This window comes from Otolemur garnettii, unplaced genomic scaffold (assembly GCF_000181295.1).
Source record: "Otolemur garnettii isolate 467f Iridium unplaced genomic scaffold, OtoGar3 scaffold00072, whole genome shotgun sequence".
NCBI lineage: Eukaryota > Metazoa > Chordata > Mammalia > Primates > Galagidae > Otolemur > Otolemur garnettii.
In genome coordinates, this window is record NW_003852467.1 from 1,851,457 (window position 1) to 1,876,381 (window position 24,925).

Here is a 24,925-nt window from a genome sequence, read left to right on the forward strand (position 1 = left end):
AACCTGCTCAAATTATACAATCCAATAGTAATGTTTCTTCATGTTTGCCCAAGTAGTTGAAAACTTATTTCCCCACAAAAATCTGAACATGGAAAATATTTGGAGTCAGCTTTATGGTAGGAAGGAGATGAGGGGATATGGCAATGGTTCTCAACCTGTGGGTCACAACCCCTTTGGGGGTCAAACCACCCTTTCACAGGGGTCGCCTAAGACCATCCTGCATATCAGATATTTACATTACGATTCATAAAAGTAGCAAAATTATAGTTATTAAGTAGCAACAAGAATAATTTTATTGTTGAGGGTCATCACATCATAAGGAACTATATTAAAGGGTCATGGCATTAGGAACATCAAGAACCACTGGTCTAAACCCACAACGTGTACAATATCAAGAGTAAGCCCTAAGAAAACTAAGGGCTTTGGGGGATTATGATGTGTCAAGGTAGGTTCTTTGATCATAATAAGCATGAACTCTGATGGAAGATGTTGATAATAGGGAAGTCTGTACATGTGTACAATTTTGCTGCAAACCTAAAACTGCTCTAAAAATACTTTTAATAAGTACAAATAGGTTAGTGGTTGTACTAAACTACCATTAATTCTTCCAGAATATTCTAGAGTCTATAAGTCTAGATACAGAACTACATCCATCAAAGAAATAGAGGAATATGGTTTCTGGGCAAACATTGGAGATTGCATCCACCAATTGGGGCTGATTTATTCAAAGGTTGTTAAATTGAAAGGGGGGGGTTTCATTGCAAGGCATTAACAGAAACAGTTTTCAAGGTAAAAGGAGAAAGAGAGATAAGAACAAAAATGTTATTAGCATTGAATTATAGGTAAAATGTTGAAAGTTAGTCACAAATTTATTTCTACCCCAAGGGTGCTCTTGGACTTTTGTGAGTAGCAACACAACATATCTAACATGATAAATGGGAAGTAATTGAAAATTCAAGACTTGCTATGCTGTGGTTTGGAGAGAGCCAAAATCCAAACCTAGACAAAGAACTTGGCATAAAATCTGGCAATGCCATGGAGAAAGATGGTCGACTCAGCAAATGGTTATTCATGTGGATAGAAAGAAATTAAATGTAAACATGTTCTTGGAGCTTCAAAATTTAGGATGTCCAGTTGTGAGTGAGCCCTTGAAGATACAGAGCAATGAGTATACAATTAGGGGATTCTGAATCTGCTCCCTTTGCTCACAGATTTGTCTTCTAACACAATTATAAGTAAAATGTATTTAGTGTGTTCTCTCTGTCTCAGTTACTAATGAATAATTTAAAACTATATCTATTAATGACAGCTTCATTTGCATAACTTGTATTGTCCATTAAAAAAAATTGTTGGATTAATGAGAATGATAAGCTCCCAGGGGAGATAAAGCCTCTCTCGAATGATCAAATTGAACATAGTTTAATGAAGGGACAGTTTTCACAGGCTTGAGATTTCATGAACCAACCAATAAACATAAGGTTCTCAAGCACTAGCCTTTGTTGAAAGGATTTACCATCCATTGTAGGAAATAATGGAAAACAAATGGTGTTAGCAGACTCTGGTGAGGTGTGTGCATGTGAACTAGGGGCTGCTGAAAGTGAACTGTGACTTGAGAGGAATATATCTGCTGTCAAACTCTGGGGATGTGGGGAAGGAGCTAGGGGTAGGGAGAAAATCAATACTCCACCTTCTCCCTCTCCTGCTGGAAACTCCATTGGTCACAACCAATACAGGACAAGGGTGCTTCAGAGATACTGTCCCAAGAGAGCAGCCTTATAGTACACAGCAAGGACAGAAGGTAGAAGAATTGGAGACTAAGCATTATTTACCAACCTAGTCTTTTCTCTTGATATTCACACTAGTCCTTTCAGAGTTCAATGAGTATTTGTAAATTGTTAAAATTTATCCCATTTTTTTTGGTTCTGTTTCTGTTACCATTTCTCTTACTTAGGTCCATATTATTACTGTTCACCTCATTAACTACCTCTGGTACAGTTCTAATCATGCTGTTCCCTGGATGTGTGTTCCTACCATTGAATGAACCAGTTTTTGTGGACTTTCTGAGACACAAATGTTATAGCCTTGTATCTGCAGTCTTGTGGCCATGTTTTATTGTTTATAGGTAGCTGTGCATATTGTAATCCTTTAGTAAAACAGCCACATTTTTTTGTGGGAAAGATGATCTTTTAGAGAACATTCAGTAGGCTTCCCACAGTGTAGTATCATTTGGACCACTTGTCCTTTCAAGTTAATGGCTCCTTGGTTCAGTGGAAACTATATTCTGGTTGACCCACTGACTGACTGACTCACTCACCTGTATGTTTATTCAATAAGATTCATCTGTAGCATACTATTTGTCAGACATTGCTAGGCACTGGGAGGTTAGAAGTGCATGATGTCAAATAGTTTATCCAATAGCTGGAGTCATACCCTACTCAATCGATGATTATAGCCCAGCATCCTGATCACTGAGAAGCCTTGTGCCCAGGGTGAAAGCTATAGCACAGCAGTTCTCAACCTGCGGGTTGCGACCCCTTTGTAACAATGAAAATACATCACAGCATTAGGAAAGTTGAGAACCACTGCTATAGCATGAGGGGAACAGCTGTTCTACTTGAGGCATAGAGATGTAAAGATACCCAAGCTGAATCTAAAGAATAGATGCATCAAAGTTCCAGTGCAGGAGAGAGACCTAGATATTGTACATAGGATTCAGGGTGAGAGCATCTAAGAAAGCACTATATAGGTGGAAAGATCATCGTGGAGGTTGGAGGTGAGGAGCACAGAAGAGATGAGAGTGCATAAGAGAGGCCTTTCTTTTATCACTGAGGCATAAGATCCAAATCTTCAGGAAGGAAAAGATATTGGACAATTTCACTTCTTCCTGATTCTTGAAGTTTGTTTCTTGCTACCCCTTCTATTACTTCTTTCACTCCCCACTCAGCCCTACCTATTTTCAGTTCTGTTAAACCTTCTTTGAAACCATCAAATCCCCAGGAGTACCTTAGATGTAACAATGACTCCCCTGTGAATCCACAGCACGTTGCTCTGTACTTGTTATACTGTGTTCTGACCATTTATCATTTCTGGTTTTCCCACTGGTTTGCAAGCTACATCAGTGCCCATATTTTACCTTAGTAAATGTTTACTGAAGGCAAAGAATGTTTTATATTTGAGGACACCACCAGAAGCCCCTAAGGAAATGATTGATTATAATTGTCTATATGGGAGAAATTAGTAAAGCCTAAGTCAAAAGACAAGTAAAAAACCAGGGAAAATATGTGTACCAGATATGAAAGAGGAGCAACATCTTTACTATAGAACATTACCATACATTTTTAAAAAGAAAAACCATATGAAAAGATGCCCAAATAAATACAAAGAAACACAAAATTTTAAAAAAATACAAAATTTCTTTTTTTCTGATGAACAAAAATTCTGGTTATTTGATAAAAATCCAGGGTATAATAGAGAGGTATAGACAGGGGAAGATTTTGATTCCAACACTGGGTATCAGTTCATTATATTGAGAGGTTTCATTGCAAAAAGAAAAAAAAAAGATATAGAAAAGTAATAGAATCTGCCAGAATGCCCATGGAGTGGCCAGGAAAGAATACAGCACTTACCCTGGGGCTGGATATTAAAGTAGCTTTGGGCTACAAACCTTAAGTTATATATTGATCACATCCACAATTTGTGCGCCCAACACACACACACACACACACACACGCGTGCATATCTAAGCCATGCCCCTGGATCTGAACCCTAGTTGTATCTGTAACTATTATAATTTAGCCATGTAACCTAATTGTTCAAGACCCCTGTTCTCCTACTTATTATATGGAGATAATGAAATACTTCCATGTGGTATTGGGTGAAGGGTAAATTCATTAATACATTTAACATGTAAATCTGATCTGGTGCAAAGAAAACACTTTGCCATTGTTCTTAGTATCTGTTTTTACTCTTCTGGTTCATCTAAGTTCTCTAATTACTCACATTACTCATATACTCATGATAAATCCTTACATTACTTATACACTCATGATAATTCAATAAACATTATTTGGTTAAAGTGCTATCAATTTTGACTTGGTGCCCATAACACAGTGATTACAGTGCCAGCCACATGCACTGTGGTTGGTAGGTTCGAACCCAGCCTGGGCCAGCTAAGCAACAATGACAACTGCAACAAAAAATTATCCAGGCATTGTGGAGGGCACCTGTAGTCCCAGCTACTTGGGAGGTTGAGGCAAGAGAATCACTTAAGCCCAAGAGTTTGAGGTTTCTGTGAGCTGTAACGCCACTGCACTCTACAGAGGGTGTCATAGTAAGACTCTGTCTCAAAAAAAAAAAAGTGCTATCAATTTTGAAGAAGACCCTGCTAAAAGGTGAGCTCCTCTTGGACTCAAAGAGAATGTAGATCTATGATAATATCTAAAAGAATTTGAATGATTATTTTAAAGGTATTTAATATTTGAACCATTTACATATTATTGAAAATGTATACTAGCACAAAAAAAAATTTCAAAAAGCACAAAATCCAGAGACAGCTGCTATTAACACTTTGTTGTAAGGTATTTCCAGGAGCCTTCTGTGAACCACATTCCTCTGGAGGCATAGGCGATGGTGGGGGCAAGACTATGTTCCTTCTATGCCTCATGTCGAGTTTCTGTAGTGTAATGGTTATCACGTTTGCCTCACACTGCTATATTTCTAAAGAACCCTTGACAAGAGTCCTGATCACTCCAAAGGCAGGGTTATAGTATCTCTCTACCAACAATAAAATGTGTGTAAAAGGAATTCACATTTATGAAGAGGAAGCAGGGAAAAGCATTAGCACTCTGCTGTTTCAAAAGGCAGAAAAGGCATTTGATCAAATGATTGATTCTCATCTGTCATAAAAAGCTTTCTTATAAAGAAAAAAGGAATCTCACTATGTTTCTAATAGTAAAATGGCCGATTCTCATTTCCTGCCTAATGAATTATTTACATACTCCACTGAAGGCCATTTATACTCAATCTACACTGAGGCAATGCTGCAGAAATTGGCACACTCATTTATAAGAAAATCTCCTCTGAATTCAATGTGTTCTCTTCATTTACTCTATGAAAATGTTGATGTTCTCCACCAAAGAGATAAGACCCATGTTAAAATATATCAGCTCTTCTATAATCACAGAACAATGTGTAAAGGGAATTTTTGCAAGGATGCCACTACTTGATTAATGGAAATAGACAGAATTGATAATTCAGAACTGAGTGAGAAAGAGCCATTATAACCCTAAAAGCATAGTCCAGTCCCTTATCCAGTAAACTTTGGGGTCCTGTTGTCATTTCCTGGTTGTCCCTACAAATTCCTTCTCCCGACCCAGCTCCTCCAGGGAGTGGCAGTCCCTGACTTAGTGGATGTTCAGGAGAAATTGGAGGAAGTGGCGATGTTTAAACTAAAGACGGTGCTTTTAATATCTTGAGACCTCTTCTACGTGACACATTGGTTGCTAGTTTTAGGCTTTTTTTTCCTGCCAAAGACATGATTTTACCATACTCACTCATATAAGAGTAGCAAGTATTCCCTATTCTTGCTTCTCATGCTGTGCAGGAGGAAAGAAAGATGGTGCCTTGAAAACACTGCAGGCTCTTCCAATCATCCACGCTTCATTATAGACATAGGCTGGGAGTCTTACAATAACAGTAGTAGCAATAAGCTGGTCCCCAGCCAGAGGTCCCAATGCAACAAGGGTAAATGCAAGTGAAATGGAGACCAGCTGATTTTTTGGTTGCTCAAAAGGCCCTGGGTTTTGTTTCATGTTGCTGGCAGAGTTAATTTCCCCATTAGTACATCAGCTGGAGCCATTGTTTGTGATGAATTTCCTGATTTTAGAGCAATATGTCACTTGCAGTTATCAATTTGATGTTAGCTTTAAAACAAAATGCATCTCTGTGTAGAGTAAATGTGATGTTGAAACTAACAGAAATGTAGCAATAGCATGAGTGCTTAGCTGGATTAATACACTGCAACAAATTTTAGGTACGGTTCATTAAAATTTGCTAAAACTTGTGACCCTTTGTTTGGGCAGCAAATTTGCCCACACTTTATTGAGGCTAAGAATGACAGAAATTTCCTGAGGATGACACTTAAAGATTTAGCATTTTGTTGTTTAAAAAAGACCTTTGAATTATTAATCCAGTGCATAAATTACTAAATATGCTCTGAATTTTAATAAGTCCAGTGTCAAGACTGTGGCTTTAATTTTTTCATCTTTATTATCAACAAGTTACAAAGTTACAAAATTCTTATTTTGCAGCTTCATGAAATTTATAAGTTAGAGCTAATTTTTTAATTTTTATATTCGAATTATCATTTGGCAAAGTTGACTTTTCATTGTACAGTTCTACAAGTTTTAATACATGTATAAATTAGTATAATTACCATCACAATCAGGATAAAAAACGGTCCTACCACTACAGAGATCCCCTTCATGCTGCCTATTTGTAGTCAAATAATCGCCAAACCCAAACTCTCAGCTACCACTGATGTGTTCTCCATTTTTAATGCCTTGTCTATTTTGTAAATGTTGTATGTCATACAGAGAGAACCGTATATATAATAATATATAACCTGTTTAGGATGGTTTCTTTCACTCACCACTTATCCAAGTTGCATGTCAATAGTTCTTCCTGAGTATTATCCTATTCTATGCATGCAATATACTTTATTTATTCTGCTGTTGATGGACATTTGAATCACTTCCAAATTATGTTGCTATTACAAATGAAACTACAGCAGTAGACAAAAAAGACCCCTATTGATCTACCCCCTTATATAATTTCCAGACCTTGAGTGTAAGAGAAATTTGTGAATATAGTGGAATTACCTATGATTAGTTTATAATACATACCATAATTTAAGAAAAGGGGATTATTTCGGTATATTTGTCTGCTGAGGCTGCCATAACAGAATGTCAAAGATTGGGTGGCTTAAACAACAGAAATTTATTTTTTCATAGTTCTGGGTGCTGGGTGTCTAAGATCAAGGGTTAGTTTCTGGTGAGGCCTCTCTTCCTGACTAGAAGCTTTCTCACCTTATCCTCACATGGCCTTTCTTCTGTGTGTAAGCATCCCTGGGGTTTCTTATTCTTATAAGGACACCAACCCTATTGGATTAGGACCCAAATCTTATGATCCTATGTAATCTTAATCACTTTCTTAAAGGCTCTATACTCAAAAATAGTTGTATTGCTAGGTTAGGGATTAAACATACATATTTGGGGGTATGGATAACAAAATTAAGTTTAAAACAGTGAGTCAGACCTAATCAGTTGGGTCTAGAAAACGTGCTCTTCCTAGTTAAAAAAAAAAAAAAATTCAAAAAGCAAAAGGAATTTGATGCAAGGGAAAGTCTCCATTACTGGCCCTGAAGATGGCTTGGCCACATGGAAAGGAATGCAGGAGCCCGTAGGAGCTGAGAGAGGCTGCCAGCTGAAAACTAGCAAGGAAATAAGGATTTGGTCTTAAACTGTAAGAAACCTGCATTCCACCACAACCACATAGGCTTAGAAAAGAACCCTGAGCTCCTGATGTGAACACAGCCTGATGGACATCTTGATTCTAGCCTTGTGTGACCCATAACAGAGAACTCAGTCATTCTGCGCCTGGACTTCTGACCCACAAATTCTAACCTAATAAGCAAATGCTGTGTGAAGCTGCTAGATTTATGGTAACTTGCTATACAGCAAACGCTAAATGTAGATTTTGGTTCCAAAAAATGTTCTATATGTCTGTCCTTTTGCCAATGACAAAATGCCTTGATTACTGTAGCTTCACAGCAAATCTTAGAATTGGGTAATGTGAGTCTTCCAACAATGTTCTTTTTTTTCAGAATTGTTTCAGCTATTCTAGTAATTTTTTTCTTCCCATATACAAAAATTTTCTGAAATTTCAGATTCAGTTCATGGAGATTGATATATTGTTTTTAAAAAGTTGAGGTGCTTCCAAGATGACCAACTAGAGAGTCAGCTTGTCACAGTGTCCCAGATGAAGAGTGGTAGTATGGACTGAGAAGAGCAAAGAGCAGTTACAGACCAGATGTGGACCACAGAGGGGACAGCAGAGAAATTCAGGGACCCCACTGAAAGGAGCTGCAAAGCTCAGAGAGTGGAGAATAGAAGAGAGAGATGGGGGTTATGGGCTATGTTCAGGGAGGCCCAGAGCCCATTGAAAGGGTAAGAGGACTTCCCTCCCTCACTTGGGAGCCTCCAGCCAGCAGCAAAACCCCGGACTCTCATCTCTCAGGGGAGCAGGAGAGTGTCAGGAGAGGCCAGAGAGCCAGCATTCTTGCAGCTGGACACTGATTACTCTGCTCCTCTTCCATTTCTCCTTCACAGAAAGTAATTTAAGCTAAAGCCATCTTGTAGCTGTGCCATCCCACACAACAACCCTGAAAATTATCTGTGCTGAGATTCCCAGCAGTGCATTCCCAATAGAGCCTATCTCAGGAAGCAGTGCCCCCTTGGTGGAATTTTGTGGGCTTGCAGGGGGCACATCACAGGATCACCCATGGGTGGCTCCAACAGGCAGGCAGGGCCTGGTGCCCCCAAACACCAGAGAGGCACAGGGAGACCACAAACTCAGGTCACAGGAAAGAGTGAGGCCTGCCTCACAGACAGGAATGTGTTTCTGGGTGGGCCTGTGGGACAGCTGCAGTATGTGATCTTCCTACCCACAGACACCTGGCAGGATCACCTGCTGGAAGGTAAGACAGGAGGGCCAAATCGATTGCCTTCTGGTCATGGAAGGCATAAGGGAGAGGACCCATCTCCAGGTACAAGTAGCAAGTGAGGCCTCATGGCTTCAGTCAATGAGGAAGTACAGAGGGGCACACAATGCATGAGCATGGCCCCTATTCCTACCCCTGTGAGAGAACCCAACCACCATATTGGAGAAAATTGGGGCAATCCGACTGAATTTGCTTATCCCCTGGTTCCCATGGCAATTGAATGCATCAGCACTTGCAGCAGCTCCTCCAAACACTCACAATAGGGAGTACTTGGTCCAAGAGACTCCTGACCTGCTGCCTATCCCCTGGGCGCAAAATGCCTCTTGCAAAGACCTCTGTGGATAGGGAGGCCTACCTCTCTCTTACAGGTCTAGTGGTGGGATAGGAGTGCACACTGGAGAGCCCACTACTGCTGGCATTACATGAAGAAACACACCAGCATGTCAGACAGTTGAACACTGGGATAGTGGACTGGTCACAGAGGAGAGTGCTGTGGAGTTCCAGGGAGCAAATAACAGAACAAATGTCCCACCCTGAAGAGAGAGAAACAAGGCTAGTGGACATACATGGGAAAAGCCTGGCGTGGGGTCTTGACAATCACACAATTAAGTCCCTTCCCCGAGGGACAGTTCTCCAGACTTGGAGAGGTTCCCCTTAACTCCACATCAGCATCTCCCCCTAGCAGCTGGATAGGCAAACTCTGAAGCCCACTGAGGCACAATAAAAATCCTTGCAGGATTTAGCAATCCAGTCTCAATCTGTCTTGTGCCACCCCACCTCAGGGAGAGTAGAAATCAAGCAACTCCCTAGGAGGTACAGGGACCCTCCTTAAGTTTGGGGTATCTGTGTGCCCCATTGGGGTACCAGAAATTACCTCAAATACAAAAAAATAAGCCCTTGACAGATGGTTTTCTACACAAACTGCATTGAAAGATGGGGAGAAAACTCCACTGCTAAGTATAGTGCCTTCCAACTCAAACAAGCGGGGAGAATTGGATTCAAACCCACTAATTTCACCCACCATCTCAGAGACTAAGCTAGGGGACCTAAGTCACCACTCCCTGTTGGGAAGAGGAGAAGACAAGTCAGAGGTTTCCTAAGAGATGCATCAAATATGCTAGAGCTTCCAAAAGGAAACTCAGAACCAGAACTGTTCATACTGAAAAGGATAGAGACTGATTTTTGAGGTCTTGGAGACAGACCTGCAAACCAGCCCCCAACACCACTGTCTCATGATTGAGAAGCTAGATGAGAAGGAACTAGTTAAAAAACACAGCAAGCATAAAAAATCAAAGTGAACTATCACAAGATAAAGAAAACAAAAACTCATTAATGATGGAAACCAGACTGAATGAAATGATTAAAATGATAGAGGAAAAATTTTGAACATGAATTTTAAAGGAAGCTCAAAGAAATTCGAGGGAAAATAGAAACACAATACAAAGAAGTCACAAAGACAATGAAGATGAAGGAAATGAATAAAAAATTCTCTAAACAAAACCAGCTATAAAGAAACCAAACAGAACTTCTGGAAATGAAAAGTTCATTCAAGGAATTACAAAGCACAATGGAAAACCATAAGAAGAGGCTTTATCAGGCAGAAGAAAGAATCTCAGAACTTGAAGATAATAACTTGGTGCTGAAAAAGTCAGTCAAAGACGATAACAGAGAAAGAAGAGGAATGACAAAGCCTACAAGAAATGTGGAACGTAAAGAGGCCAAATATAAGAATCATAGGCATCCCTGAAAGTAAAGAAGAAAATACACAAGGGTTGGATAATTTATTTGAGGAAATTATTGAGGAAAAATTTCCCTAGCCTTGTAGAAATCTAGATATCCAGGTACAAGAAGCACACAGTACTCCTGAAAGAGTCATTGTAAAGAGGTAGTCACCACAACACATAAATATTAGGGTGGCCAAAGTAAACACAGAAGATGCAAGGAGTAGTAAGGTGGAAATAGTGGGTAACTTACAAAGGAAAATCAGTAAGACTAACTGTAGACATTGCAAGTGAAACCTTACAAGCCAAGAGGGATTAGGGACCCATCCTCAGTCTTTTAAAACAGAATAATGGCCAACCCAGAATTTTGCATCCTGGAAAATTAAGCTTCTTATGTGACAGAGAAATAAAGACTTTCTCAAACAAGCAATCACTAAAAAAATGCTCAGATGGGACATACCTCAAAATTATAAAGGCCATTTATGACAAATTCACAGCCAACATCATACTGATTGGGGAAAAATTGATATCATTTCCACTTAGAACTAGAACCAGACAAGGATGCTCACTACTTCCACATCCATTTGACATAGTGCTGGATATTCCAGCCAGACCAATCAGACAAGAGACAGAAATTAAGGGTATCCAACTGGGGAAAAAACAGTCTAAATATTGCTCTTTGCTGACAACATCTAGAAAACCCCAACAATACAATCAAGAGGCCCCTGGAATTGATTAATAGATTCATTAAAGTCTCAGTTTACAAAGTCAATGTGCACAATTCAATAGCATTCCTACATACCAACAGTTAAGTGAGAATCTAATCAAGAATCAACAACTTTCATAGTAGCAACAAAGAAAATAAAATACTCAGGAATATATTTAACTTAGGAGGGGAAAGACCTCTATAGGGAGAACTATGAAACACTCAGGAAAGAAATTAAAGAGGATGTTAACAGATGGAAAAACATATGCTCATGTATTGGAAGAATCAAACATTATTAAAATAGCCATACTAACCAAAGTGACTTACAGATTCAATGCAATCCCTATTAAAATACCAATGCCATTGTTCCCAAATCTAGAAAAAGTACTTCTTTACTTGGTATGGAACCATGAAAGACCCTGGTTTTCATATACAACCTTATGTAAAAAGAACAAAGCAGGAGGCATCACTGTACCATACTTCAAGCTATACCACAAGGTTATAGTAACCAAAACAGTATGGTAGTGGCACAAAAACAGAGACATAGACCCACAGATCTGGACAAAGAACCCAGAGATGAAGCTATCCTCATATTCCCATCTGATTTTGACAATACAGATAAAAACATACACTGGAGAAAAGAATGCCTAGTCAATAAATGATGCTGGGAATACTAGATAGCCACATGTAAAAGACTGAGAATCCTCACCTCTCATCACTCATAAAAATTAATTCACAATGGATAAATGACTTAAACCTAAGGCATGAAACTATAACAAGTCTTGAAGAAAATGTTGGAAAAACTCATAAAGATAGGCATAGGTAAAGAATTGATGAAGACCCCCAAAGCAATCACAGCAACAACAATGATAAACAAATAGGACCTAACAAAGTAAAAATTTTCTGCACTTCTAAGAGCACAATTAATAGAATAAATAGACAGAATAAATAGGTTAGGTTTCTCCCAACCTACAGAATGGGAGAAAATATCTGCATGCTATACATCTAACAAAGGGCTGATAACCGGGATCTACAAAGAACTCAAGCAATCCAGCAAGAAAAAAATCAAATAATCCCATTATAAAAGTTGGCAAAATATGTGAACAGAAATGTTCCAAAGTAAGATAATTTAATAGAGTGGTGCCTGTAGCTAAGTGGTTAGAGCTTCAGCCACATACACCGTGGCTGGCCTGTTTGAACCTGGCCTGGGCCAACTAAAACAACAATGACAAGTGCAACAACAACAACCACAAAAAATAGCCAGACATTGTGGTGGGCACCTATAGTCCCAGCTACTTGGGAGGCTGAGGCAAGAGAATCACTTAAGCCCAAGAGTTTGAGGTTACCATGAGCTGTGATGCCACAGCACTCTATCTAGGGTGACAGCTTGAGACTCTGTCTCAAAAAAACAAACAAACAAAAAAAAAAAACCCCGATAATTTGATGGACAACAAATACATGGAAATATGGTCTAATCATTAGGGAAATGCAAATCAAAACCTCAGTGAGATATCATCTAACTCTAATGAGAATGGCTTTTTTTTTTTTCAGTTTTGTCCAGGGTCCGGGCTTGAACCTGCCATCCCTGGTATATGGGGCCAACGCCCTACTCCTTGAGCCACCACCCAATGAGAATGGTTCTCCTCAAAATGTCTCCAAACAAGTGTTGGCATGCATGTGGAGAAAGGAACACTTACATACTGTTAGTCAGACTGCAAACTGGTACAGACTAGTACAATCTTTTGATGTTATTATAAATAATTCAGATTTTCTAACTAAAATTTAAATTCTTGATTCTCTATGGAAAGTAGTATGGAGATACCTCAAAGAACTCAAACTAGGCTTACTGTTTGATCCACCAATCCCACTACTGGGTAGATATCCACCAACCCCACTACTAGGTAGTTATCCAAAGGAAAAAAAGACATTTTATAAAAAAGACGCTTGCACTCAAATATTTATAGGAGCACAATTCACAATTGCAAAGATATGGGAACACCTATGTACATATCAATACATGAGTATCATGGTATATGCAATACCACAGTAGTACATGTACAGTAGTGCGTGGTGCAGGGAATACTACTCAGCCACTGAAAAATGATCATCTATTATCTTTTGTAACAAACCATATGGAATAAGAGTGCATTCTTGTTAAGTTTCACAGGAATGTAAAAACAAACACCACATGTACTCAATACTAAATTGGAAGTAGTAGATCAACACTTATGTGCACATATGGAAGTAAAAGTCAGTAGGAATCAAGTAGGTGGGAGGGAAAAGGAGGGGCTGGTTTAATTCACACCTAACTGGTACAATGCATAAATTCTGGGTGAAGGGCATACTTATGACTTTGACTTAAAATAATGAAGCAAATTATGTAACCAACATTGTATATTCCTGTTAAAAAGATTTTTTTAAAAACCTACTTAAAAATCAAAACGCTTACGGGGATTTTTAGTGAGACTGCTTTAAATCTTTAGATAACATTGGGAAGAATCGGTATTTTAACTTTATTGAGTCTTCCGATCTATGAACACAGATTGTCTCTCTAAATATTTTTATCTTCTTTAGTATTTTTCATTGGTGTTTTCTAGATTTTTGTGTATATCCTCTACCTATTTTGTTAGATTTGTATTGAAGTACTTCAGTCTTTCAGTGTTATTATACATAACCCTGTATTTCCTAATTGAAATACAAATTCTTGATTGTTTTCATATAGGAAAGCCACTGACTACTGTACATTAACCTTGTTTATGAGCCCTTGCTAAATTTCTTTGTAAATCCAGGAGTTCTGCTATTTTGCTTTGTTTTTAATATTACTTTATGTTTTCTGTATAGACAATCATGTCATCTACAAATAGAGATAATTTCATTTTTCTTTTCAAACTGTATAATTTTTGTTTCTTTTTCTTGCCTTATTGAACTAAGACTTAGAGAACAATGCTGAATAGGAGTGGTGAGACAGGATATTCTTGTTTTGCTTCTAATTTTTATTTCTTATCCATGGATTCCAAATTTTGAGCATCCCTTCTGGAAGAGTCCATTCTTCCTGTCAACAAATCTCAAAATCAATCAATCAATCTCTCTTTCTCTCTCTCATTTAAAACAAAGCCTCACTGTTACCCAGGCTAGAGTGCCATGGCATAAGCCGAGCTCACAGTAATCTCAAACTCTTGGGCTCAAGCAATCCTCCTGCCTCAGCCTCGAGAATAGCTTGGACTACAAGCACCAGTAATGATGTTCAGCTAACTTTTCTATTTTTAGTAGAGTTGGGGTCTTGCTCTTGTTCAGACTAATCTTGAACTCTTCATTTCAGGCAATCCTTCTACCTTGGCCTCCCAGAGTGCTAAGATTGCAAGCTTGAACCATCACAACTAGCCAATGAATGTCTCTTTTTTCCTATAGTAAGTACCCATACATGAGTTGGTCTGTTTCTATGTTCTGTATTCTATTCTCTTTGGTGTATTTTTTTTTTTTGTTAAGTCGTATACACATAGATCGTGTATACAATAATGCTTTTATGGGGTGCAATGTGCTGATTTTATATACAATTTGGAATGCTTACATCAAACTAGTTAATATAGCTTTCACCTCATTTACTTATTGTATTAAGACGTTTATACTCTATACTTAATACATTTGACATGTACCCTGCAATAATCCAAGCACCAATCCTATACATTTTTGATTACCGTAGTTTTTATTATAAGCTTCAATATCTAGTCAATTTATGCAACTTGTTCTTTTCTACGAGAAAATTGTCACTCCTTACTATTTTCTTCCTTCATAAAAATATTAGAAACATTTTATATTTTACAAAAACACTATTTGAGTTTCCACATGTATCCCATTGGCTCTTCACAACAGTTTGGGTAGAATCAATATATTGACAATATTAAGTTTTTTAATTCATGAAAATATATATCTTCCCATTTATTGGTTTTCTCACTTTTCTTACCTTAAAGCTATCAATTTTTCTGTGTTTGTTAAATTTATTCCCAGATAGTTCATATTTTTAATTCTATTGGAAATGGTATAAAGAAATCACATTTAAAATGTTTATTCCTGTTAAATAAATATGGAATTAATTTTGTGATTAAGAATTAGTACTCTCAAAACTTGACATTCTCATCAGTTCCCATACATTTCATTACAGATAGTATTACATTATCTATAAACACAAGCATATCATTTGTAAAAAGTGACCATTTTCTGTATAATTCTGTTTCATTCTGTACAATTCCAATATATTTTATTTATATTATTTACTTTACTAGGGAGACGAGGCCCTACAACAATGTTGAATAGGCATATAGAATATCCTCATGTCACACAGAAAGCTTTTGAAGTGCTCACTTCAGCAGCACATAGACTAAAATTGGAATGATACAGAGAAGATTAGCATGGCTCCTGCGCAAGGATAACATGCAAATTTGTGAAGCATTCCATATTAAAAAAAAAAGAAAGCTTTTGAAGTGTCTCTTTTTATCAACTTGAAAAAATTCCTTCTATTTTCAGGTTGCAAAGAGGATTTTTTCCTTGTTACTATCTGCCTGTATATTCAATTTTATCAAGTGCTTTCTTTCATTAAATAATTATATGAATTTTCTTTCTTACAGTTGCATAATAATTTACATTAGCTGACTTTGTAATATTAAATTAGCTTGCTCCAAGTGTATTATTCTTTTTATACATTTCAGATTTGGTTTGCCGTTATTATGTCTACAATTCTCATGGCAACATTCATGAGTGAGATTGGCCTATAAATCTCTCTTGTACTTTTTTCCTCAAATTTCTGTACCAGATATCTAGTAGCATAAAACTGAGTCAGGACTTGGGCATGGTGGTTCACACATTCTGGAAGGCTGAAGTGAGTGAATTACCTGAGCTCATAAATTTGAGACCAGCCTGAGTAAGACTGAGACCCCCATCTTTACTAAACATGAAAAACAGAGGCAAGACGATCGCTTGAGACCAAGAATTTGAGGTTGCTGTGAGCTATGATGCCACAGCACTCTACCAGGGGCAACAAAGTGAGACTGTTTCTCAAAAAAAAAAAAAAAAGAATCAGGAGTATTCCCTTTTCTTCTCCTCTGTAAAAGTGTGTGTGTGTGATATTAAAATCATTTGTTTTCAAACATTTGAGACTATTTCTTATGAAGCCATATTTTGCTCATTTTCCAGGCAGCATCCCTTGTTGTTCCTCAGGGTGGATAGATGTGATGCAGCTTTGTCCCTAGTTTTCCCATATTCTGAGGAGGTAGTCCATGTGGTACCAGATTCAGGAAGAGAGGATTCTAATTAGTCTGTTCATTCATGTAGGCCTGCCCTTTGCCCTTTGTACCCTAAAGCAGGATTTCAAAAACTTAAAGTCACATGCAGTAAACACATAGCATAATTGGCTTTGTGCTCAGATTAAATATCTACTTCCAGCTTATACTTAAATTTGGCCTGATCATTCTTTCCTTTTTCATTAGTTCAACAATGTTTCTAAGAAGGTTGCTTTTTACTTTGTGTGAGGCATTTTTGGTTGTTTTTATCAGGAGGCTCAGTCCAAACACCTTACCAGTCCTGGTACCAAAATAGAAATTAGGTTTACACGAGATTTCTGTGAACTTTGATTATTTTTTTGTCATTTTAGAAATAGAAGTAGTTTTGGATCAAGAATAATTTCAGTTCACTTCAGTCCCTCTTATATGCCAGCCGTGGTGTTGGGATGTGGGTGAAATGTTGATAAATAAGGTCTTCAGAAATTAGTATTCCAAGAAATGTGGTAAGCATTTATGATTATCAAGAACCTCAATTCCTTTATATGACTTTTTAAAATAGAAAATAGACCTTATTTGTAGTTCCATTTCTTAATTTCATTCTTCATAATTGATTTGCAATAGGTAATTCCAGTGTTAAGACTCAGACTGGGATCCACATTTCTGTTTCAGAATGATTGGGCTTCATAGTGTTATTACCGTAGAAGTAGACAGAAGGGTGCATTATGACCGCAGAGAAGACAGGAAGATAGGAGGAGAATATTGACAGCAACAATGGGCAGAATTGTCAGGACCGTGACAGTGTTTGAGCTAGGTTGCATCTTGAATAAGGAAGGTTTGGGTGGTATAACATGCTTCAGAGTGAACTCCATGGTCATGTGTACCCTGAACACTAGTTAGCAGAAGGAAAGCAAGGTGGGCTTGGTGTAATGTATCTCTCAAGCTCCAAAACTGCACAGCAAGTCGATAGAGTTAGGATTTAGAGAAAAGCCAAAAATCCCTCCTTGTAAAAGGATCTTTCTGTACAGAATAAATAAAGGATTTAAAACACAAGCAATTATAGAACTAACCCGAGTTCCCATTGGTCAGTGTACACTTCCTGACAGAACCAGGGAGAGGGCAAATTCCTTTAAAGTTTCTCAAATTTTGCATCTTCAAACAGGCCAGACTTTACAAGGTTTCCTAGTGCTAAAATAAACTAATCTCTGATGATTTACATTAACCAGTCTTTTATAAGTTTGGGGGGCAGTGGGAAGTTTATCTTTCTATTTCCTCACAGTTCATGATTGAGCACATGTGAGTTATATAAATATTAGTCCATAAAGATCTATCAACATATCATTTATTCTTTGGCAGCTGTTTATACAAAAGGATTTCGAAAACTGATTAAGAATTAGTTACATATTCTTATGGGGTATTTTTCTGACTGTGAGCAAATAAAGCCTTATATCTGTAAAATTTAAATGGATTTATCTTGTCTATCAACTTATAGCAAGCAAATGTTGGAAGCACAAACATACATTTATCAATTTTTATCAATCTATCTAAAATGGAGACTTTAGTACTTTTAAATGGGAACTTACTTTGGAAGGATTGTTTGCACTTAAGCAAATAAAAATCTAAAATTTCCAGCCTACTAACTAGAAACATAGGTGAGATAAGCCTGTTTGACATCTTAAACTTTACATAAAGGAAGTTATTTCTTGGTACCGAAGGAAACATGTTCCTCAAAGCAGCTTCCAGCCTCAGGACTTATTGGGTGTAGGTAAATTGACCTAAGAATAGGCGCAGGGAGGTGAGAGTTCTGGCCGGGGAAGAACCGGGTAGCTAGGAAAGAATAGAGGAACATTTTCCTTTCTAGATCTTTTACAATAGTACATTTTCCATCAGTAGATAAATAAATGTGAGCAAAGACTCATTAAAACTCACATCTTAAGATTTTACTCTGGAATTAGGCAAGTTATCTACATAGGTCTACCCTTGATCACAACCAAGAAAATTAAATAAGCACTGTTTTACTCCCATTTAACAGATAAACAGAGGCACAGACAGGTGACCAAGTTTGCCCAAGGTTATGTAACTAGTAATGGTGAAACTAGAATCTGAAGCCATTTCTGTCAAACTCTAAGTCCTGAATTATTTCCACTGCACTGCCAGCTTAACATGTAATGGTGTGAGCAAACACAATGTGCACAGCTTCACTTGACATATATTTAACATTGCATACGTGAGTCACCCAAGTAACCTTCCTAGTAAAGTTTCACAAAAACTATGCTTCCAATGTTTCTTCTTTCTCTGATGTCTGTACCTTTGAGTGCTGAAAGTACTACCTGAAATTAAATATAGTTTAATCACCTTCTTTTTCACATTAAATATTTAAAGTCTTAGGTTCTATGTGATGTACCATTCTCCGAATCCTTTACTTTTTGCTCTTTGAATAGCCAGAGTTAAATATAAATATCTCACTAACATGGAGAAGAAATAAAAATTTTGACTGATATTCCTTCTCCCTGTAGGCATTTTATGAAAAGGTATAAATAACAGATACTTGATCTTACTCTGTTCTATAGAAGGAAGTAAAATGAAAAAGAAGAGTATACAGAAGGGGGAAAAAAGCCATAGGAAAATGAGGACGAAAGTATCAAGACAAAATATGACTTCCCTCCTGGACCTCAGTGCTCAGATATTGGGGAGAGAATTCTGGCATTTCTGGTGACTTGAGTTTCCTGCTTATTTGGGAAATATTTGATTGTAATTTACACCAGTGAAGACATATTTCTGGAATAATCATTGTAAATAGACTTTATTAAACAAGAGGATAGACTTAAGTAAGATTACAAACATAAACATTTATGTTATCCTTTAAGTGTCCAGTAAATGAACATTCATTTTTCTCTCACTCTTTGTTTTATTTCTCTACTTCACTTTTTATAATTTTTTAAATTTTCTCTGAAAGTTCTGATCTTATACAGAAGCTACTGTTTGAGGCATGAAATTTGTGCCCATTTCTGTAGTTCTGTGACACAGGCAAGACACCTAAACCACCTAAGTCTCAGATTTTTCATCCGGAAAAATGAATTCACAGGAATGTTTTGAGGCCTTCACATGGTTCTGTGTGTAGAAAAAATGCTAAAATAGCTGTGATTGAATGCAATTATTTAATGACAACTTGTCAATAGAAAAACAGACTTCCAAGAAATTAATTTACATTAAACTATTTAAGTGTTATTTCCTAGAATATCATGAAAAGACACTGATCCAGCTAAGACTACCCAGCTAAGCCACTTTCAATTTCCTGACCCACAGATGCAGTGAGATAATAAACGATTGTTGTTTTAAGTTATTTAATTTGGGCATAATCTGTTCCACAGCAATAAATATTGTATATAATACAAATGCCTTAAAGGTTATGCGTAACATTTCCAAATACAGTTGTGCACAGTTTTGTGTGTTTTTGATGTTATCTGTGAAAGAAATCTCTAAATAATGAATAAAGTGATGAAGTATGGGAAATGGGAAGAGAATTTGGGAATATAAACAAGACTTATCTTCAAGGATATGGATTAATCACTTTCTGCTATTGTCTGTGTGCTTTATTTCAATAAGATTTCAAAGTAAGGATGTTTTCTTGGCTAAGTGCTTTTTGACAGATAATGCAGTTTATGGCACATGAATGATATTTTTGATTGTCAAAAGGAAGTGTTAAAGTCCAGGAGTCAAAGACAAGCAGGAACACACTTGTCAAACCACGTAAGTTTTATTTAGTAGACTACAGCAAGTAAAAACACAACTCACATGAGACCTTGGGGCATCCCAATAATGGAGATTTGAAAGGGATTATTTATATGTTCGGGCTTGCGTTTGATAGTCCCAAGGGGGGACGTGATGTGCTCTCTTGGGCTGGTTCTTGTCAAAAAGAACAAGAAGTCCAGCAACTAGATTCTCAGTAATATTTCTTTAGGTGCTACTACAGCTTGAATGCCCCCTTCAAAACTCACGTTGAAATTTAATTTCCAATGTAATAGTATTGGGAGTGTCTTGCAAGCTCCACCCTCATGAAAACAAAAGAAGAGTTCAGCCTCATTGCCCATCTTCCTGTCTCTCATGCTCACTTGCCCTTACACCATGTTAGGATGCAGCACGAAGGACCTCACCACGTGGTGCTAGTGCCAGGCTTTTCAATTGTCTAGCCTCCAGATCTGTGAGAAATAGATTTATCTCTTTTTTATAAATTACCCAGGCTGTGCTATACTGTAGTAGCAGCAGAAAACAAACTAAGACATATAGTGGGGAAACAATGCTGGCCTAGGGACATATCATTTATAAGAAAGCAATAATAACTCAGAGAAAGATTAGCATTAGTCATATTTTCAGCTTTGCTGTGGCCTTGTGTATAAACACTGTTTGCATGACCTTGTTCATGTCCCACTGGAAACCCTCTTACCAGTAAGGGTAATTTTCAGTTCCTTAAAAGAGTATTGTGATGGAATTATGATGTGAGGAGGTCGAAGAGCCAGAATAGGCTCAAGGGGTTGATGCACATTTTTAGTGGATTCCTGATCATTTGATAAAGACTTGAAATAGCAAAGCAGAACAAGATCAAAGAAATCTTCATTATATAAATGGGGATCCTGGAACACAGGATTAGGCAAATGCTTTGTGCCAGAGGAAGGATTAGAACCCAGATCTCTGAGAATTAGATCAGGATCTTATATAGGACAGCAGCACTTTTCTCTCTTGTACCTACAACGACTGGGGCATCTGTGTCGGGTATGAAGTGTTCTTTGGGTTATTTGTTGTAAATCAAATTTAAAAATACTGAAGTGATTCTTTACGATTGGTTTCTCATGGTAAGAACTTCAACTATTTGGTCATAATAAAATGATCTCTTAATTTCTCTTCCATCCCCTTTTTCTTACAACCATATATTTTTAGTATGAATTCATTCTTTATGGGCATAAATGTGCATTGGACTATTACGTAAGGGTAATAATGTAGTAGTACATATTGTTTTGCAATTCACTTTCTGCCAATTAATAATACATCTTGGACATTTTTCCACATAAGTGTTCAAAAAGTCCAGGAACACAGATAACATTATTTTATTCTTTTACAGAGTGAAGATCTCTTAATGATATACTTTTCTACACTTGCAGACCTTGTGTACACTTTATGGACAGATGCAACTTTTTTCTGTTATTAAAAATAAAATAGATAATTAACTCTTTATTGAATGCACTCACAAGTATATTTCATTCAAAAATTGTCTGGAGTTGTAAGGGTGCTGAGATGCACAGTCAGTGTGCTAGATACTGCTCAGGAGAGTTAGCAGGCCATTTTTTCTGTGAATCATAAAAAAATGAGAAAAAATCAATAGTTTGAATACTACTATGCTATATCTTTCTGTCTTGCATAAACTTACTTTTGCATTTCTAATTCTTGATCTTCAGGGTACAATTTGCAAAATTCTGCTGAGCATAAAGAAATATTAATGATGAAATATCAAGTACCAGATTGGGAAAGATGCACAAAGCCTAATATTCTTGTCTTCATTTCAAAAAATCTAAATGCTTCGGCTCAGCACCTGTGGCTCAAGTGGCTAAGGTGCCAGCCACATACACCTAAGGTGGCAGGTTCAAATCCAACCCGGGCCCACCAAACAACAATGATGGCTGCAACCAAAAAATAGCCGGGCATTGTGGCGGGTGCCTATGCTCCCAGCTGCTTGGGAGGCTGAGGCAGGAGACTCGCTTGAGCCCAGGAGGGGGACAGCTTGAGGCTCTGTCTCAAAAAAAAAAAAAATCTAAGTCCTTCAATATTGAACACACGACCAGAGAGGGTTTTTCCATTTGCCACTGGAGAACTTATTATATCACTATTATGCTGCATATGGGTACAGGAATTTCATAAACTAATCCATCTCACTATGGAATCATTTTATAGCCCTTTATGCTTATTTGTTTACATTGTTTTCTGAACGTAGAAACAAGAGTAAAGCCAATCTGAAAAATCAAACTTCTACCTTTGGAAATGAAGCTTCCATTTCTTTATTTTATTTTCTTTATCCTACCTTCATGTACTTTATTATTCATTCCAAATAGTTTGCCCTTCTATAAGTTTTCCATTTCTTACACAACGAGGGTTTCATAGAGTTTTTTTTTTTTATAAATATAAGGAATGCATTCCAACATCAGATGTTAATAATTTCTTCTTCATTTGCTCCCTTATTTGGCTCTAAATTTTGCTTCATTATGCAGCAATTGAACTTTGAAATGGGTAAAATACAGAACTAGATGGTGCAGCATTACATCACTTAATTTCAGATTTTTTTTTTTTTTCTTTTTGGAAATACATTTATTGTTACACGAAATTGTCTACTATTCAGTTCCCTGGTAACAAAAATGAAACAAAATTTAGCTATTACAAGCAAATTTAAGAACATAAGACAAATAAATTTAGTAACCAAACAGCTGGGGTAAAAAGTAACTAATAGAACCCTCATGCTGGGTCCAGTAGTACACCCTTTGTAGTCCCAGCTACTCAGGAGTTTGGGGGCGAGGATGCCTGAGCCCAAGAGTTCCAGGCCACCCTAGGGAAAATAAAGAGATGCAGTCTCACAAACAAACAAAAACACAGAGTTCATGAAGAAACATAAGTTAGGACCCTAAGCTAAACAGGATTAGTGCAGTAATTCTGCAATTTACAAGGCAAAAATAACCTCACAAAGCAGGATGACACAAAATGGCCAGTAAGTAGTTTTCTATCAAATTTGTCAGACACTTATCAGAAAACTGTTGTTCAAGTCATAAGCTCAAATTCTTTTTACCACTGGCAATGGTATCAGGACTCTTATTGGAGGAGTGTCCCCTACTATTGCCTTGGGCATGTCAGACTGGATGATGGTAACAATTTAGCTATTGCAAATTAGAAAAATTTAGCTATTTGGAGGTGGGCAGTTTGTCGAGGATTCCAGGGCTCTTAGAATTAGATGTGCTACATTCCAGGTATTCCTTCAATTCCAAGCAAACTTGCACATTGGCCACCCTGGGACTAGGTCTGTGTGTCCAGTGCAGTTGCCACCAGCCAGCTGTGACTTTTTTTTTTTTTTTTAAGACAGAGCCTTGCTCTATTGCCTGACAAGAGTGCCAGTGGTGTCATCAGAGCTCATTGCAACTTCAGACTGCTGGGCTCAAGTGGTCCTCTAGCCTCAGCCTCTGGAGTAGCTGTGACTACAGGAGCCCTCCACCACGTCTGCCTAGTTTTTCTATTTTTAGTAGGGGTGGAGGGGTTTCTTCACGTTGCTCAGGCTGGTCTCTAACTCCTGAGCCCAACAATCCTCCCTCCTTGGTCTCCCAGACTTCTAGGATTACAGGCCTAAGCCACTGAGCCTGGTCTTAAATAAAATAAAATTAAAAATTCAGTCCTTCAGTTGTAGTAGTCACTTATTAAAGGCTCAACAGCCACATGTGGCTAGTGGCTACCCTTTTAACACAGATGCAGATTATTTCCATCATGGCAGAATGTTCTATCCCAAGGCATTGATACAACTAGGTTAAAATCCAAAAAACCCAAGCAATTGACTGAACAACAACAACAAAAAAACCCAAATCAAAAAAGGCTTGGGGCTTGGTGCCTGTAGTTCAGTGGCTAGGGCGCAGGCCACGTACACGTGGGCTGGCAGGTTCGAACCTGGCCCAGGTCTGCCAAAAAAATGGCCAGGCATTGTGGCAGGCACCTGTAGTCCCAGCTACTTGGGAGGCTGAGGCAAGAGAATCACTTAAGCCCAAGAGTCGGAGGTTGTTGTAAGCTGTGACGCCACAGCACTCTACGGAGGGTGTCATAGTGAGTCTCTGTCTCAAAAAAAAAAAAAAATAGCTTGGAAGCCAGTAGGCGCCACCACCAGTAACAACCAAGAGACGTTATTACCCTCTCCAAATAGGATCAGAGGAAAAAATTATGCAAAGAAACATCACCTAAAAAACTAGCCAAGGCACCTGTTGGCAGGTCTTCTCGAGGAACTACTGGACCTACTTTCTACAGCCAAGGCTGTAGGTCCAGACTTCCAGACATAAGGACCTCCCAAAGAGGCGGGTGTTGGAAGGCCACAACCCAGGAGGCGAAATTGTTCCAAGTGGCAGACACCTGCGTCCCGCAGCCCGCCAGCTTCGGCCCGCCGGAGCGCGTCTCCTACCATCCCAAGCACTCCCGCACACTTGCCGGCCCGCGGCGCTAGGGTTCCTGGCAGCCAAAGGGGCGGGGCCAATTTCAGATGTTTTAATGGCACGTTAAACATGTACAATTCCTGATGACCATGATATATGATAAGTAAAAAATTAAATAAATAGAAACTTTTTGGCGCGGCGCCTGTGGCTCAAGCCGCTAAGGCGCCAGCCACATACACCTAAGGTGGCGGGTTCGAATCCCCAGCCCGGGCCCGCCAAACAACAAT

General features: G+C 38.1%; 1 non-coding gene and 1 pseudogene across 1 annotated transcript; one reads left to right on the forward strand and one right to left on the reverse strand.

Moving 5' to 3' along the window:
• Positions 1 to 24,769, reverse strand: part of LOC100966150 — a 58,174-nt pseudogene extending 33,405 nt beyond the window's left edge.
• LOC111726594 lies at positions 15,558 to 15,664 on the forward strand. Its single transcript, XR_002774334.1, has one exon. It is a non-coding gene; the product is annotated as a U6 spliceosomal RNA (small nuclear RNA).
• Positions 24,770 to 24,925: the final 156 nt, after the last annotated feature.